Source organism: Dendrobates tinctorius, unplaced genomic scaffold (genome assembly GCF_039654945.1).
Source record: "Dendrobates tinctorius isolate UK_male_01 unplaced genomic scaffold, ASM3965494v1 ptg000155l, whole genome shotgun sequence".
Taxonomy (NCBI): domain Eukaryota; kingdom Metazoa; phylum Chordata; class Amphibia; order Anura; family Dendrobatidae; genus Dendrobates; species Dendrobates tinctorius.
The window spans coordinates 16,903,965-16,920,144 of NW_027361822.1; the positions used below are offsets into that span (position 1 = coordinate 16,903,965).

The following is a 16,180-nucleotide window of genomic DNA, read 5'->3' on the forward strand; positions in this document are numbered from 1 at the left end:
AGTTGAGGTGTACCCCCCAGGGGGAAATGTTTGCCAGCCCATACACTTAGTGTATGGGCATTACAGTATAGGAGACTCACTCCTTTAAACTGGGAAAACATTTTTCGGAGGCCATCGTCCACATTTATTCCAAGGTGGATTCGGGTGCGTGCATATTTGGGGCAGGCCTTGCATTCACTTCATGGGCATCCTTTATGGGAGTACCAAATGATTAATAATGGGAGCTTTGTTTTCATGTGGCCATTTAAGATGTCAGTTCAAAGGGTTATTGGGGTGTGTGTGACTTTGGTGCAGGGCAGGCCTTGTATTCAATGTTTAAGGTGGAGGAGGATAATATTCCTTTCTGACTTCCTACCTTAACAGGTCTTGATGTTAAATGTGTTATTATAATGTCTATATGCTGTTATGTTTTGGTACTGCTACACCACTAAGGTGTATTACCATTGTTTGTAATATTGATACTGCTACATCTCATATGTGTAAGAAAAAGAGTCCTGATTGGGAGAGTTGGAAGAGCTGGGAAGAAGGTCTGAGACGATCTCTTATCAAGCTGAGGTCGAAGTTTATTCAGAGATACACGGCAAAACAGAAAAGATAGTCAGAGAAGTTGAAATATGCGGGCAAAAACAGGAATTCAGACGGGCAGAGATTCACTAGGAAGTCTGGCGATGATAAGGCTCTGTGCCCTGGCCATTGTGAGGCACAGCGGCATGATGGCGATGGAATGGCCCCGAGAAACAGTAACAGGGGCTTTATATACATTATGCAAACAAGCTGTATACATATTATAGCAAAAGGGCATATATAGTTACATCATATCTTTTTGGAAAAAGGAAGAAGTGGCACAACATTACTGTACATCAGTAATTAACTTTTTACCAGAGCACATTAAGAAACACATAAATCCAATATTATCTCTAACTACTGTCATTAATGTTATTACTGCTCTTAGACCAAACCCATAAATTCATACATTTGACAATTGCAGAAGTCTGTTTCCTACTAACACTATCATAAATACACATATTTACCATATATTCGTTGGTTTTATTTTCTCATTGCCTTGAGGCTGATCCAATTTACCTGTATGCACATCTACTAAATTTGTTAATGGGCATGATCTCATTTTATATCCTCCATCTGATTTTACAGAGTACATCGTATTATTTCTATTGTAAAAGTTGAATATATTCTTTCCCAACTTTCATAAGATGGCTGCCTCGTTGCTCATGGCAGCTCAGTATATTATAGCTGACCATTCTCTTACAATATGTATTACCATTTACTGTATTTTGTATGTATTAAACAGGTACAGTGTACTACCCCGGGTCGGACACTAGATGGGGGGCATGTTTGTGTTCATAGCTCATAGTGTAGTTAGTGCAAACACATTATAGAAGGTGCTGCTATCTGTTAAGCTTGAGAGAGTCTGAGGTAGAGTCAGAGGGCAAGAGGCGCCCGAAGGGTCCACATGGGCAACAAGCCCAGGACTCTGCAGCAGTATCGCAACGTTTCAAGTGAGAAGTCCAGCCTTCCTCTGCTCCAGCACAGCAACGAGCTAGTACAGCAGAATGCAGCAACTCATTGCTTGGGCACACACCTTTAAGACTGGGGTGAAATGGTTTGGGGAACTCACAGAAGCAGTAAGCACAGATGGAGAAGCGAGGCCAGTACAGAGGGCAGTACAACAGATCAGGGTTCGTCCTCAGTGGCTACTGACTACAGCATCTAATGATCTTGTGTCTGGGGTGAAACAGACCGAGGGATGCTTAACCATGGCAGAGCTGAACAGAGTGGAAACTGAGAAACCGTCAGGGATGGTCCGACCTGGGCTCGTGCAGAGTAACCGTGAACAAAGTGCAGGGAAAGAGAAGGAACCTCATTATATGAAGCCTGTTGTAAATGCTGTGAAGTCTTTGGAAATGCTGTGTATTGAACCAAGTAAAGATGTCTATGTTGAAGTTATGATGGACTGTGTCTCAGTTGATGTGAATTTTCCTGGAAACGGTCTCCCACTGCATAGGGAGGACCATGAAGGAGCTGAATCCAGAGACACAGGTATGCTGACTAGCGAGCATGACTTTTCTGTGAGGAGAGGCCAGGACACCAGAGCCCCGGTGTCCTCGGCTGCGACTACTGTCGTGGACCTCCCTTACAAATGCATAGGCAAACAGTATGGGAGTACCAAATGAATAATGGGAACTTTAATTTCATGTGGACATCCAGTACCTTGGTTCAAAGAATTATTGGGATGCATGTAACTGTTGTGCAGGGCAGGCCTTGCATCCAATGCATAGGCAAACAGTATGGGAGGACCAAATGAATAATGGGAACTTTGGTTTCATGTGGACATTTAGGACGTCGTTTCAAAGGGTTATTGGGGTGCGTCTAAATTTGGTGCAGGGCAGGCCTTGCATTCAATGCATAGGTGATGTTCGTCCTTCGTAATCGAAGATGACCATGGCTTCAGGGTTAGAAGAAAATTAATAGTTATGGGTCCAGAGGTGACTAATGAGGCCAATCCAGGCCCTGAAGGTTCACCCACATATTTGACATAAGGATGTAGATATGGTCAGTACACCAGATTCTGCTTGTGCCTTGGGGACAGCACGCTCTCTTTTTGTGTCCAAGATTTTCCTGTCTTCAGCTGAATGTGCTCCTGAGGTGATCCTGCCTCGCCAACCTGGACGATCCAGGCCAAGCTCTTCCCATTCATTGATGTTAACTTACAGGTTTTTGAGGTACGCCTTAAGGCACTCTTTATAGCACTTCTTCTGCCCTCAACTGCTCGCTTTCCTTGGCACAGTTCTCCGTAACGCAGTTGTTTTGGTAGTCTGCTGTCTGACATTCTGACCACATGTCCAGCCCACCTAACTTGGGCTTTCAGCAGGAGAGTGTAAATGCTGCAGAGCCCGGTTTGTTCCAGAATTGCCGTGTCCGGGACATTGTCTTGCCACCTAATGTGGAGAAATCTGCGGAGGCAACTCATGTGAAAATGATTAAGCTGTTTAGCATGCCGACTGTAATCTATCCTGGTCTCGCTAGCATAGAGAACTGTGAAGATCACTGCGCAGTAGAACTTCAGCTTGGTGGTACGGCTGAGTCCCCTTCGTTCACAGACGTTCTTACTCAGTCTCCTGAAGGCGGCACTGGCTTTGGCAATTGTGTTATTAACCTCAGCATCTATGGTAACTTCATGGGAGAGTGTGGTGCCTAAGTAGGTGAAGTTATCGACTGCTTTGAGGTTTTGCTCCTTCGCCGTGATACGTGGCTCCTTGTATAGTTTCCCTGGAACAGATTGATACATGACTTCGGTTTTTCTAGTGTTTATCTTGAGACCAAAATTGTCGCAAGCTTGAGAAAAACAGTCATTTCATGCTGCATTTGATGTTCCGTGTTAGCGTTAAGTGCACAGTCATCAGCAAATAAGAATTCACAGATAACAGTCTCATGCACTTTCGTAACCGCCTTCAGGCATTTTGGGTTGAATAGCTTGCCATAAGTCCTGTACCTAACCTGGATTCCATCTTCACAGTTGTTATAGGCATCACTTAACCTTGCAGAGAATAGCATACTGAACAGGGTTGGAGCAAGCACACAGCCTTGTTTTACGCCATTTGTTACTGGGAAAGCCTCAGATTCGCCTCCATTGTTCAGAACCTTCACCATCATGCCATCATGGACGACTGAGATGAATTTGTTGGTCGCCCTCCCAGGGCTGTGGGGTACTCAGTACCGGGCCCGATGAGCTTCAATGGAAGTTGTCACGGCAGCTGGGACCCGGCCCGTGGCCCTGGGCGCTCATTGTAAAAGGGGGAAATGTTCAGTGTGCTTATGATGATTAGAGTCGTGACGCCACCTGTGGTGTTCGGCAATGAAGATGTTAAGCCGACGCTGCAGACAGATCCTCTGGGACAGATGGTGTGGTGCAGCAATGATGTTATAGCCCTCCACAGGCAGGGCTGTAGTCCCAGGGCAGAGTAGGTGCAGTGACACGTAGATGGTGTAGTGTCGGGCGCAGGGGATGTAGCAGTGCTGGGCAGGTTGACGCAGGAATAAGTGGAGGACACCGGGGCATGTAGTTCCAAAGCTTCACTCACAGTCTTTTGTGGCACCAGAGCCCGCATCTGTGCCGTGTCCTCCGGGTCAGGAGCTCAGTCAACTTCCAGGCAAGATGAAGTACTCCTTTCCAACACTCCGCCAACATATGTGCCTTTTCTGAATGTCTCCCTCTTAGCGCCTTTAGTAAAGTACTCACAGTACTGAGCTACACTGGAGTTCCTCCTGTCAGATGTTCCTATGAACTCTACTTGTACGGCAGACAGCTGTAGCCTGCTTCGGGGATTCCTTACTACCTAGTCCCGGCTCACTATAGATGCTGTTGTGCCCCCCAAGTCTGGTGTGGGAATAAAGTGGTAACAACTTCTATTCCTCCGGTGTCTGCTGCAGGACCATTAGTATCCATACAACCTCGGGGACCGGACCCCAGCCTTGCGCTTAGAACTTGGGAAAGGTTCTCCTCTAACCCTAATCCTTAGCTCTCTTCTTCTCCTCACGTTCCGTACTATGGAGAGTCAGGCTTTCTATTAATGTTCCTTTCCTGTGCCAGCGGACCCAGATCACTGAGGTCGGCTGCAGCACTTCCTTCATCCATCCCACTCAGGGGATCTCCTTTCACAGACTGACCTCGTCAGACTCCTGTGACTAACTGACTAATTCCTATCCTCTTCCTGCTCTTTTGAGTGCAAAACTAAACTCCACCCGCCTCCCAGCATGCTTCGTGTTCCAAGCAGGGAGCCACCAAAGGGTGCTTTGCTACACTACTATGTTGTGAGGAATGCAGGTGTTGGAGCGTGGTCAGGTGTCTCCACCTTACCTGAATAGTGGGGTACCACTCCTCCGAAGGTGCAGTACCTCTGTGGCGACTAAACCCTCAGGGGTGCCACATTTGCTCGGACAGTCGAATTTTGCCTTGATCTTCCACAGACCGTCTATACTGACTGTGTCGAAAGCCTTGGTCAAATCAACAAAAGTCACATAAAGTTCACTGAATTGCTTATAAAGGGTTATTGGGGTGCATGTAAATTTGGTGCAGGGCAGGCCTTGCATTCAATGCATAGGCAAACAGTATGGGAGGACCAAATGAATAATGGGAACTTTGGTTTCATGTGGACATCCAGTACCTCTGTTCAAAGGGTTATTTGGATGCGTGTAACTTTGGGTAGGGCAGGCCTTGCATTCAATGCATAAGCAAACAGTATGGAAGGACAAAATAAATGATGGAAACTTTGTGTTACCTTCGCTACTGTTGCTCGGTCCCCTGCCGCTGCTGTTGCCCAGTCATCCATCGCTGCTGCTGCCCGGTCCCCAGCTGATGCCGCTTGTTCGTCCGCCGCTGCACCTGTCTCCCGGCGTGCTGTCCCTGCACGCGCTTCTCCCCGACTTCCGGTCGCGCGCTGTACAGTGAGTACCTGGCACCTGCGCCCTGGGTTGCTTACAGCGTGGCCGTTCGCATCACCAGTTTCTTATGGACACCAGTCGTCCTCACCCAGAAGTCCTGTCCAGCCAATCAGGGTGAGGGATGGGGTAATTTAGGCTGCCTCCTCTTGGTGGAGGCACCTGATTATTATATAGGTTCACTGCTTATTAACTCAGGCCCGTTTTTGTCTCTCTGTACGCTGCGCTGTCAGCATTTATCTTTTCCTTCTAACTCTGCCTCTCTCCATAGAACCTTCCGCTGTCGCCCGTTTGGAATTCTGTCGCAGTGCCTCCCGACGTCATCCGTCCTGAGCCCTGTCCTTCCTTCCTGGATCCTCGTCCATGTATCCCTATTGTCTTCCATCTCCCTACGGCCCCCCTTCGTCTCATTCCCTGCTTACCTCCTGAGCCGCCCCTCTTGGTATCGGCTACTGTGGTTTTAGAGACTTCTGGGCTTGACCCTAACGGTCTCTGTACAGGGGTTGGTCCTCACCAGGTCAGCTCACCCAGGGGTAGGTTGGCTTCACAGTCCAGAGGCTGCACTCTAATTAGCTCACCTCCCCGAGGCGTCACATGTTGGTTTCATGTAGACATTTAGTACCTCAATTCAAATGATTATTGGGGTGCATGTAACTTTGTTGCAGGGCAGGCCTTGCATTCTATGCATAGGTAAACAGTATGGGAGGACCAAATGAATAATGGGAACTTTGGTTTCATGTGGCCATCCAGGATATCTGTTCAAAGGGTTATTGAGGTGCATCCAAATTTGGAGCAGGCCTTGCATTCACTTCATGAGTAAACATTATGGGAGTACCAAATGACTAAAAATGGGAACTTTGGTTTCATGTGGTCATCCAGGATGTCTGTTCAATGGGTTATTGGGGTGCGTCCAAATTTTGGGCATCCTTGCCACTTGCTGCATACACAATAACAGTATAAGAGACCCACTGTTTAATAATGGGAACAACAAAGTATAGCCGGCTGATGGCTCTCTAATAGTGAGGGCTGACTGCTGGCCCTATAAAAATAGGCTTTGTGGCTTTCAGAGTCCCTCTTTAATAAATGAAACAAGATGTATCTGATGATGTGTCACACAACACATGGCCAAATAAGGTTGTAAAATGTTAAAATTACATTTCCCAGTGAATGCATTTGTCTTGTTTGAAAGCAATGCTAAAGTTGAAAAACACATCAAAAACGCTACATGTGAACATAGCCCAAGTGGTGGAGGAACAGTTTTGTTTTGGGTCATTTATTTTGCCTTACATACAAATCATTACCCTGGAAAGGATGTTCCTTAAAATATTTCCCAGGAAAATCCGTTTTGGTTTTGTTTTTGCGTGTGACTGTGAAAGTGGCGTAATACTCTGACAACATTGTTCACAGCTGTGACCTGGGAGTCAGCAATGCTTCCAGGAGTCTTCCCCATGATGTTCCCATGTCATTTGAACACTGTTCCCATCGATTTCAGATGTTTTTTAGACCCTAAAAGGACCCGGGGGGGTCGTGGAAAAAATACTTGGTTTTCCCATTGACTTACATTGGGCTCGTTGCTCGGGTCGAGCACCCTAGCATTCAATTTGCTCGACCCGAGCAACGAGCACCTGAGCATTTTAGTGCTCGTCCATCACTAGTTTTCACCCAGTAGGTATTTATAAAGATTATCATCTATAATACCCATTTCTTTTGCTTTCCCCAAAATCTCTTTAATAATAGCAAGGCTATTAAATTTAGGGTCTGCATTCACTTCGCGATAAACCTCATTATCTGATGTCACTTAATTTCAGTCAAATAAATTTCAGTATCCATAACGACAACAGCACCACCTTTATCTGCTGACTTTATAGTGATATTGCCATCACTAAACCGCTCCTGACATGTGCCGTATATATATGGCGTAGGGGAGCTGCATTTCCACAAACAGCTGTACTCGTATAAATACAGTTGTGGCCAAAAGTATTGACACCCCTGCAATTCTGTCAGATGATACTCAGTTTCTTCCTGAAAATGATTGCAAACACAAATTCTTTGGTATTATTATCTTCATTTAATTTGTCTTAAATGAAAAAACACAAAAAGAATTGTCCTACAGCCAAATTGGATATAATTCCACACTAAGCATAAAAAAGAGGGTGGACAAAAGTATAGGCACTGTTCGAAAAATCATGTGATGCTTCTCTAATTTGTGTAATTAACAGCACCTGTAACTTACCTGTGGCACCTAACAGGTGTTGGCAAAAACTAAATCACACTGGCAGCCAGTTGACATGGATTAAAGTTGACTCAACCTCTGTCCTGTGTCCTTGTGTGTAACACATTGAGCATGGAGAAAAGAAAGAAGACCAAAGAACTGTCTGAGGACTTGAGAAACCAAATTGTGAGGAAGCATGAGCAATCTCAAGGCTACAAGTCCATCTCCAAAGACCAGAATGTTCCTGTGTCTACCATGCGCAGTGTCATCAAGAAGTTTAAAGCCCATGTCACTGTGGCTAACCTCCCTAGATGTGGACGGAAAAGAAAAATTGACAAGAGATTTCAACGCAAGATTGTGCGGATGTTGGATAAAGAACCTCGACTAACATCCAAACAAGTTCAAGCTGCCCTGCAGTCCGAGGGTACAACAGTGTCAACCCGTACTATCCGTTGGCATCTGAATGAAAAGGGACTGTATGGTAGGAGACCCAGGAAGACCCCACTTCTTACCCCGAGACATAAAAAAGCCAGGCTGGAGTTTGCCAAAACTTACCTGAAAAAGCCTAAAACATTTTGGAAGAATGCTCTCTGGTCAGATGAGACAAAAGTAGAGCTTTTTGGGCAAAGGCATCAACATAGAGTTTACAGGAGAAAAAAAGAGGCATTCAAAGAAAAAAACACGGTCCCTATAGTCAAACATGGCGGAGGTTCCCTGATGTTTTGGGGTTGCTTTGCTGCCTCTGGCACTGGACTGCTTGACCGTGTGCATGGCATTATGAAGTCTGAAGTCTACCAACAAATTTTGCAGCATAATGTAGGGCCCAGTGTGAGAAAGCTGGGTCTCCCTCAGAGGTCATGGGTCTTCCAGCAGGACAATGACCCAAAACACACTTCAAAAAGCACCAGAAAATGGTTTGAGAGAAAGCACTGGAGACTTCTAAGGTGGCCAGCAATGAGTCCAGACCTGAATCACATAGAACACCTGTGGAGAGATCTAAAAATGGCAGTTTGGAGAAGGCACCCTTCAAATATCTGGGACCTGGAGCAGTTTGCCAAAGAAGAATGGTCTATAATTCCAGCAGAGCATTGTAAGAAACTCATTGATGGTTACCGAAAGCGGTTGGTCACAGTTATTTTGGCTAAAGGTTGTGCAACCAAGTATTAGGCTGAGGGTGCCAATACTTTTGTCTGGCCCATTTTTGGAGTTTTGGGTGAAATGATCAATGTTTTGCTTTTTGCTTCATTCTCGTTTGCGTTTTTTCATTTAAGACAAATTAAATGAAGATAATAATACCAAAGAATTTGTGATTGCAATCATTTTCAGGAAGAAACTGAGTATTATCTGACAGAATTGCAGGGGTGTCAATACTTTTGGCCACAACTGTATATACTTCACCGTAATCACGTTGGCTCACGCTGAGAGCCGCATCGATCGACTGCGAGTGTCAGCTCTATGTGAGAGCGGACATCCTGCAGCAACGTCTACGATCGATGCTAGCACCAACTGCGGGTGTTGTTTAACCCCTTGATGCTGCTGTCAATAGTGACATAAGCGGGGCATCACAGAGGGAGGGAGCTACCTCTGTGCTCCCGTTGGCACAACACCATGTGATCGCATAATGCCATTGGTCTCCATGGTAACCCTGGATCGAAAGATGGCCGCGGGGTCACCCAGAGACGGTGGCCTTTCATCTGATGCTCCAAGTACGAGATGTAACCCCTCCTCCCACACATCTCTGCTCCTTACACCTCAACACACAGGGCTCCGCTCCATACACCTAGTACACATACGGCTCTGCACTGTACACCTCGTTCCCACACAGCTCCATTCCGTACACGTCATACACACGGCATCGCTCTGTACACCTCATACACACGCGACTCCGTTCCATATACCTCATACACACAAGGCTCTGCTCCGTACACCTCGTATACACGTGGCTCCGATCCATACAACTCATACACACATGGCTCCGCTCCGTACACCTCGTACACACACGGCTCCGCTCCGTACACCTCGTACACACGCGGCTCCGCTCCGTACACCTCGTACACACGCGGCTCCGCTCCGTACACCTCGTACACACGCGGCTCCGCTCCGTACACCTCGTACACACGCGGCTCCGTTCCGTACACCTCGTACACACACGGCTCCGCTCCGTACACCTCGTACACACGCGGCTCCGCTCCGTACACCTCGTACACACACGGCTCCGCTCCGTACACCTCGTACACACGCGGCTCCGCTCCGTACACCTCGTACACACGCGGCTCCGCTCCGTACACCTCGTACACACGCGGCTACGCTCCGTACACCTCGTACACACACGGCTCCGTTCCGTACACCACGTACACACACGGCTCCGCTCCGTACACCTCGTACACACACGGCTCCGCTCCGTACACCTCGTACACACGCGGCTCCGCTCCGTACACCTCGTACACACGCGGCTCCGCTCCGTACACCTCGTACACACACGGCTCTGCTGCATCCACAATGTAAACCCCTCCTGACCCCACACAGAAACTTCCCCTCATCCAGCACCATGACAACCAGCACAGCAGAGTCCTGCATACACTGAGGCCCCTGATCATGTGACACCTGACTCCTCCCCTCCTGTGACCTCATCCCAGGTCCTGTGCGCACAGAGCAGCCATATATGTGGTGTGCGGACTGCAGGTGGAGGTAGGTGCTGGAGATTCCCCATTACTGGGTGCAGGCCACATTAACTCCTTCAGTGCTGAGACTCTTTTGGTGTTAGCGTTGCCACTTTATAAGAATCTGTTTCCTGTAATAGATATATATGACCCAACTATGGAAGACAGGAAGTGAGGAAACGGATTGTTCTCATAGTACAAGGCCCCTTTCTTGGCCCCCAAACAGTATTAATCCCCCATTTTGCCCCTTATGCTATATGTATAATGTCCCCACAGTTCCGCCATCCCCCCCACAGTATAATGTCCCCACAGTACCGCCATCCCCCCCACACACAGTATAATGTCCCCACAGTACCGCCATCCCCCCACACACAGTATAATGTCCCCACAGTGCCGCCATCCCCCCCACAGTATAATGTCCGCACAGTGCCGCCATCCCCCACACACACAGTATAATGTCCCCACAGTGTCGCCATCCCCCCACACACAGTATAATGTCCCCACAGTGCCGCCATCCCCCCACACAGTATAATGTCCCCACAGTGCCGCCATCCCCCACACACACAGTATAATGTCCCCACAGTGCCGCCATCCCCCCACACAGTATAATGTCCCCACAGTGCCGCCATCCCCCCACACAGTATAATGTCCCCACAGTGCCGCCATCCCCCACACACACAGTATAATGTCCCCACAGTGCCGCCATCCCCCCACACAGTATAATGTCCCCACAGTGCCGCCATCCCCCCACACAGTATAATGTCCCCACAGTGCCGCCATCCCCCCACACAGTATAATGTCCCCACAGTGCCGCCATCCCCCCACACAGTATAATGTCCCCACAGTGCCGCCATCCCCCCACACAGTATAATGTCCCCACAGTACCGCCATCCCCCCACACAGTATAATGTCTCCACAGTGACGCCATCCCCCCACACAGTATAATGTCCCCACAGTGCCGCCATCCCCCACACACACAGTATAATGTCCCCACAGTGCCGCCATCCCCCCACACACAGTATAATGTCCCCACAGTGCCGCCATCCCCCCACACACAGTATATTGTCCCCACAGTACTGCCATCCCCCACACACAGTATAATGTCCCCACAGTACCGCCATCCCCCACACACAGTATTATGTCTCCACAGTGCCGCCATCCCTCCACACACAGTATAATGTCCCCACAGTACCGCCATCCCCCCACACACAGTATAATGTCCCCACAGTACCGCCATCCCCCCACACACAGTATAATGTCCCCACAGTGCCGCCATCCCCCCACACACAGTATAATGTCCCCACAGTGCCGCCATCCCCCCACACACAGTATAATGTCCCCACAGTGCCGCCATCCCCCCACACACAGTATAATGTCCCCACAGTACCGCCATCCCCCACACACAGTATAATGTCCCCACAGTGCCGCCATCCCCCCACACACACTGTATAATGTCCCCGCGGTGCCGCCATCTCCCACACACAGTATAATGTCCCCACAGTGCCGCCATCCCCCCCACACCGTATAATGTTCCCAGAGTACCATTATCCCCCACACACAGTATAATGTCCCCGCAGTGCCGCCATCCCCCACACACAGTATAATGTCCCCACAGTGCCGCCATCCCCCCACACCGTACAATGTTCCCACAGTACCATTATCCCCCACACACAGTATAATGTCCCTACATGTGAGGATATTGCCACTTACTAAAGACTATAGGATAAATGGACGTAGAGCGGAGTCCACAGCTCTAAGATATAGAGGCTTTTTCCAGCACGGAGCACTGGTTACATCAATATTATTGTAATTTGATAGTTAATTTGCTTGATGTGTTTTATTATTTATTTGCTTGCTTGTCAGTTCATCCTCAGGTATCAATATTTTTATTCAGTGGCAGTCAGCAGAGGAAGACGAGCAGGTTGGATCTTATGTAAACCTAAAGACCCCATTACACATAACGATGTCCCAGTGATCCCACCAACGATCCGACATGGATGGGATCGCTGGGCCATCGTTAGGCTGATCGCTGGTGAGCTGTCACATAGACAGCCCCTCCAGGGATCAGGACCAGCGAGGAAGCTGGTTTCCAATGTAAACAGCGGGTATCTAAGAGCTGCACGGCTCTTCGTTACCCGATGTTTACGTTGGATACCAGCGTCGCTTATCGCTGGTCTCTCGCTGCCACACGCAGCGATGCGTGCTGGCCAGCGGGAGACCAACGATCAAAAAATGGCCCAGGACGATCCTGCACAATCAGCGATACCCGGCAGGGGGGGCCTGTCGCTGATCCATGTCACACACAGCGATATCGCTGGAGTGATCGCTGATGCGTCACAAAATCAGTGATCTTGCTAGCGATCTCGCTGTGTGTGACGGGGCCCTAAGGCCAGACTCTATCAATCTCATCTGTATCAAGGTCTCACTCCCATTGTGCTCCCAAACCTAGGCCCATTGAGTGGTTGGGGATAGTAGACCCAGAGGAGCCGTCACCACGGGAGGTCTTACATACAGTCCCACCTGATGGAATATCCTTTGTTCTGTGAGCTAAAGGAAAATGTTTAAGGGGGAGGGAGAAAAAGGCACAAGGTTGAATCAGGCAGTTGTTGGGGGACTTCGAAGTGAGACGATCCAAGCTGGGATGGATGGTCTATGGAGTTTTGGAGATCAGATGCCAGCTGGAGGGGTATCCATGAGCTATGGTCGTGATATCCATCGTCTGGAGGAACATAGGATGTGACTGCTCAATATACTGGCTGGAGATACCAAAAGCTGTGGACCAACCAAAAGTTGGGAGACAGTGGGTATCGCCTGGAATGGGGCCAATGGAATTACCAGTGTCAGATTGAGAACTTGTGGACTGAGGACATTGTATTTTGGCCATCTGCATAGATTTGTTGTGCAACCATGGATGTATGGAATAAAAATAGTTGCATCGTTAACCTGCCTAGGTGATTTTTATAACCCACAACATCAGATCCTCACATCACAGTTCCGCCTTCCACCACCCACAGTGTAATGTTCCCACAGTACCGTCATCCCCCACACAGTATATTGTTCCCCCAGTATCGCCATCCTCACGGTACCGTCATCCCTCCCCACACAGTATAAAGTTCGCACAGCACATCATTCCCCCCACACACAGTATAATGTTCCCACAGTACATCCTTTTTCCCACACACTATATAATGTTCCCCCCAGTACCACCATCTCCCCACACACAGTATAATGTTCCCACAGTACCGCCATCCCCCCACACACAGTATAATGTTCACAGAGTACCGCCATCCCCCCACGCACAGTATAATGTTCACACAGTACCGCCATCCCCCCACGCATAGTATAATGTTCCCACAGTACTGCCATCCCACTTCAACAAGCACATCACCACATTCAAACAGTCCCTCACTACTTTGAAGGCCATATTTGCTGCAGCAAAACAAACCTACTTCTCATCTCTCATATCGTAACTGTCCCTGTCTCACAACCCTAAACAGTTATTCAACACTTTCAATTTTCTCCTCCATCCCCCAGCATCCATTCCCTTTCCACTTATCTCATCTGAAGACTTTGCCTCATTTTTCAAGCAGAAGATTGATAACATCAGAGACAGTTTTGGTCGGCAACCCCCAGAGCCCTTTCTCCTAACTGCTCGGCCTTCTTCCTCCAAAACAAACTTCTCCATCTTTCCAGAAGATCAACTCTCCACTCTACTCTCAAGATCACATCTCACCACTTGTGCACTTGACCTGATCCCATCCCACTTCATCTCAAACCTCACCCATCTCTTCAACCTATCACTAACAACTGGTGTTTTCCCCTCAAGCTTAAAACATTTCTCAATCGCAGCTATCCTCAAAAAGCCTTCTCTTGATCGGTCCTTTGCATCTAGCTATCACCCCATATCACTTCTCCCCTATTCCTCAAAATAACTGGAACAACACGTCCATCTTGAACTATCCTCCCACCTCTCTTCTTGCTCCCTCTTCAACCGCTTCCAATCTGGCTTCTGGCTGCATCGCGCCACTGAAACTGCCTTATCTAAAGTCACCAATGACTTATTAACTGCCAAAGCCAAGCGACACTACTCTGTCCACCTCCTCCTAGACCTGTCCTCTGCTGTTGACAAAGTGGACCATTTTGTATTATTACAGACCCTCTCATCTCTTGGCATCACTGACTTGGCCCTATCTTGGATCTCATCATACATAACAGACTGGACATTCAGCATCTCCCACTCCCACACCACCTCCTCACCTTGACCCCTATTTGTCGGAGTCCGGCAAGGTTCAGTCTTAGGGTCTCTGCCCTTCTCTATGTACACCTTCGGACTCGGACAGCTCATAGAGTCTCACGGCTTTCAGTATCACCTCTATGCTGATGACCCAGAGATCTACATCTCTGGACCAGATATCACCTCCCTACTAACCAGAATCCCACAATGTCTGTCTTCTATTTCATCCTTCTTCTCGGCTAGATTTCTAAACCTTAATATGGGCAAAACAGAATTCATCATCTTTCCTCCATCTCACTCGAATCCCCCAACAAACCTATCCATTAAAGTAAATGGCTGGCCACTCTCCCCACTCTCACAAGCGTACTGCCTCGGGGTTATCCTTGACACTGATCTCTCCTTCAAACCACATATCCAAGCCCTTTCCAATTCCAGCCGACTTCAACTCAAAAATATTTCCAGGATACGTACATTTCTAAACCAAGAATTTGCAGAAACCCTTGTCCATGCTCTCATCATCTCCCACCTTGACTACTGCAACCTCTTGCTCTGTGGCCTCCTCTCTAACACTCTCGCACCCCTCCAATCTATTCTAAACTCTGCTGCCCCATTTTTCCCCGGCCTCTCCCTTCTGTCAATCCCTGCACTGGCTCCCCATTACCCAAAGACTCCAGTTCAAAACCCTAACCATGACATACAAAGCCATCCACAACCTGTCTTCTTCATACATCTGTGACCTAGTCTCCTGGTACTTACCTGCACGGAACCTCCTATCTTCACTATATCTCCTTCTATACTCCCCTGTTATCTCCTCTTCCCACAAACGCATACAAGATTTCTCTCACGCATCACCCCTAATCTGGAACTCTACCCCAACATATCAGACTCTCACCTACCTTGGAAACTTTCAAAAAGAACCTGAAGACCTACCTCTTCTGACAAGCCTACAAACTGCAGTAACCACCGATCGACCAAACCACTGCACGACCAGCTTTACCCTCGCCTACTGTATCCTTGCCCATCCCTTGTAGATTATGAGCCCTCGTGGGCTGGGTCCTCTCTCCTCCTGTACCAGTTGTGACTTGTATCGTTTAAGATACACATGCCATGGAATAAATGGAGCTATAATAATAAATAATACACAGTATAATGTTGCCACAGTACCTCGATCCCCCTCACATTATAATATTCCCACAGTAACTCCTTCCCCTCACACTGTATAATGTTCCCATAGTACCTTCATCCCCCTACACAGTATGTTACCACAGTACCTCCATGCACCCACACACAGTAAAATGCTTCCACAGCACCTTCATCCCCCACACACAGTATAATGTTCCCACAGCACCCTCATCCCCCACACACAGTATAATGTTCCCACAGCACCCTCATCCCCACACACACAGTATAATGTTCCCACAGCACCCACATCCCCCACACAGAGTATAATGTTCCCACAGCACCCTCATCCCCCACACACAGTATAATGTTCCCACAGCACCCTCATCCCCACACACAGTATAATGTTCCCACAGCACCCTAATCCCCCACACACAGTATAGTGTTTCCACAGTACCCCTATCCACTCACACACATAGTATAATGTTCCCACAGTAC

At 48.2% G+C, this 16,180-nt stretch overlaps 1 protein-coding gene across 1 annotated transcript in view; it reads left to right on the top strand.

Moving 5' to 3' along the window:
• The first annotated feature begins 10,244 nt into the window (after positions 1 to 10,244).
• The window catches only part of LOC141051024 (uncharacterized), a 53,910-nt gene continuing 47,974 nt past the window's right edge, over positions 10,245 to 16,180 (top strand). Inside the window, exon 1 of the mRNA XM_073547816.1 lies at positions 10,245 to 10,357. The gene's annotated coding sequence lies outside the window, so the exon portion shown is untranslated. The remainder of the gene's footprint in view (positions 10,358 to 16,180) is intronic.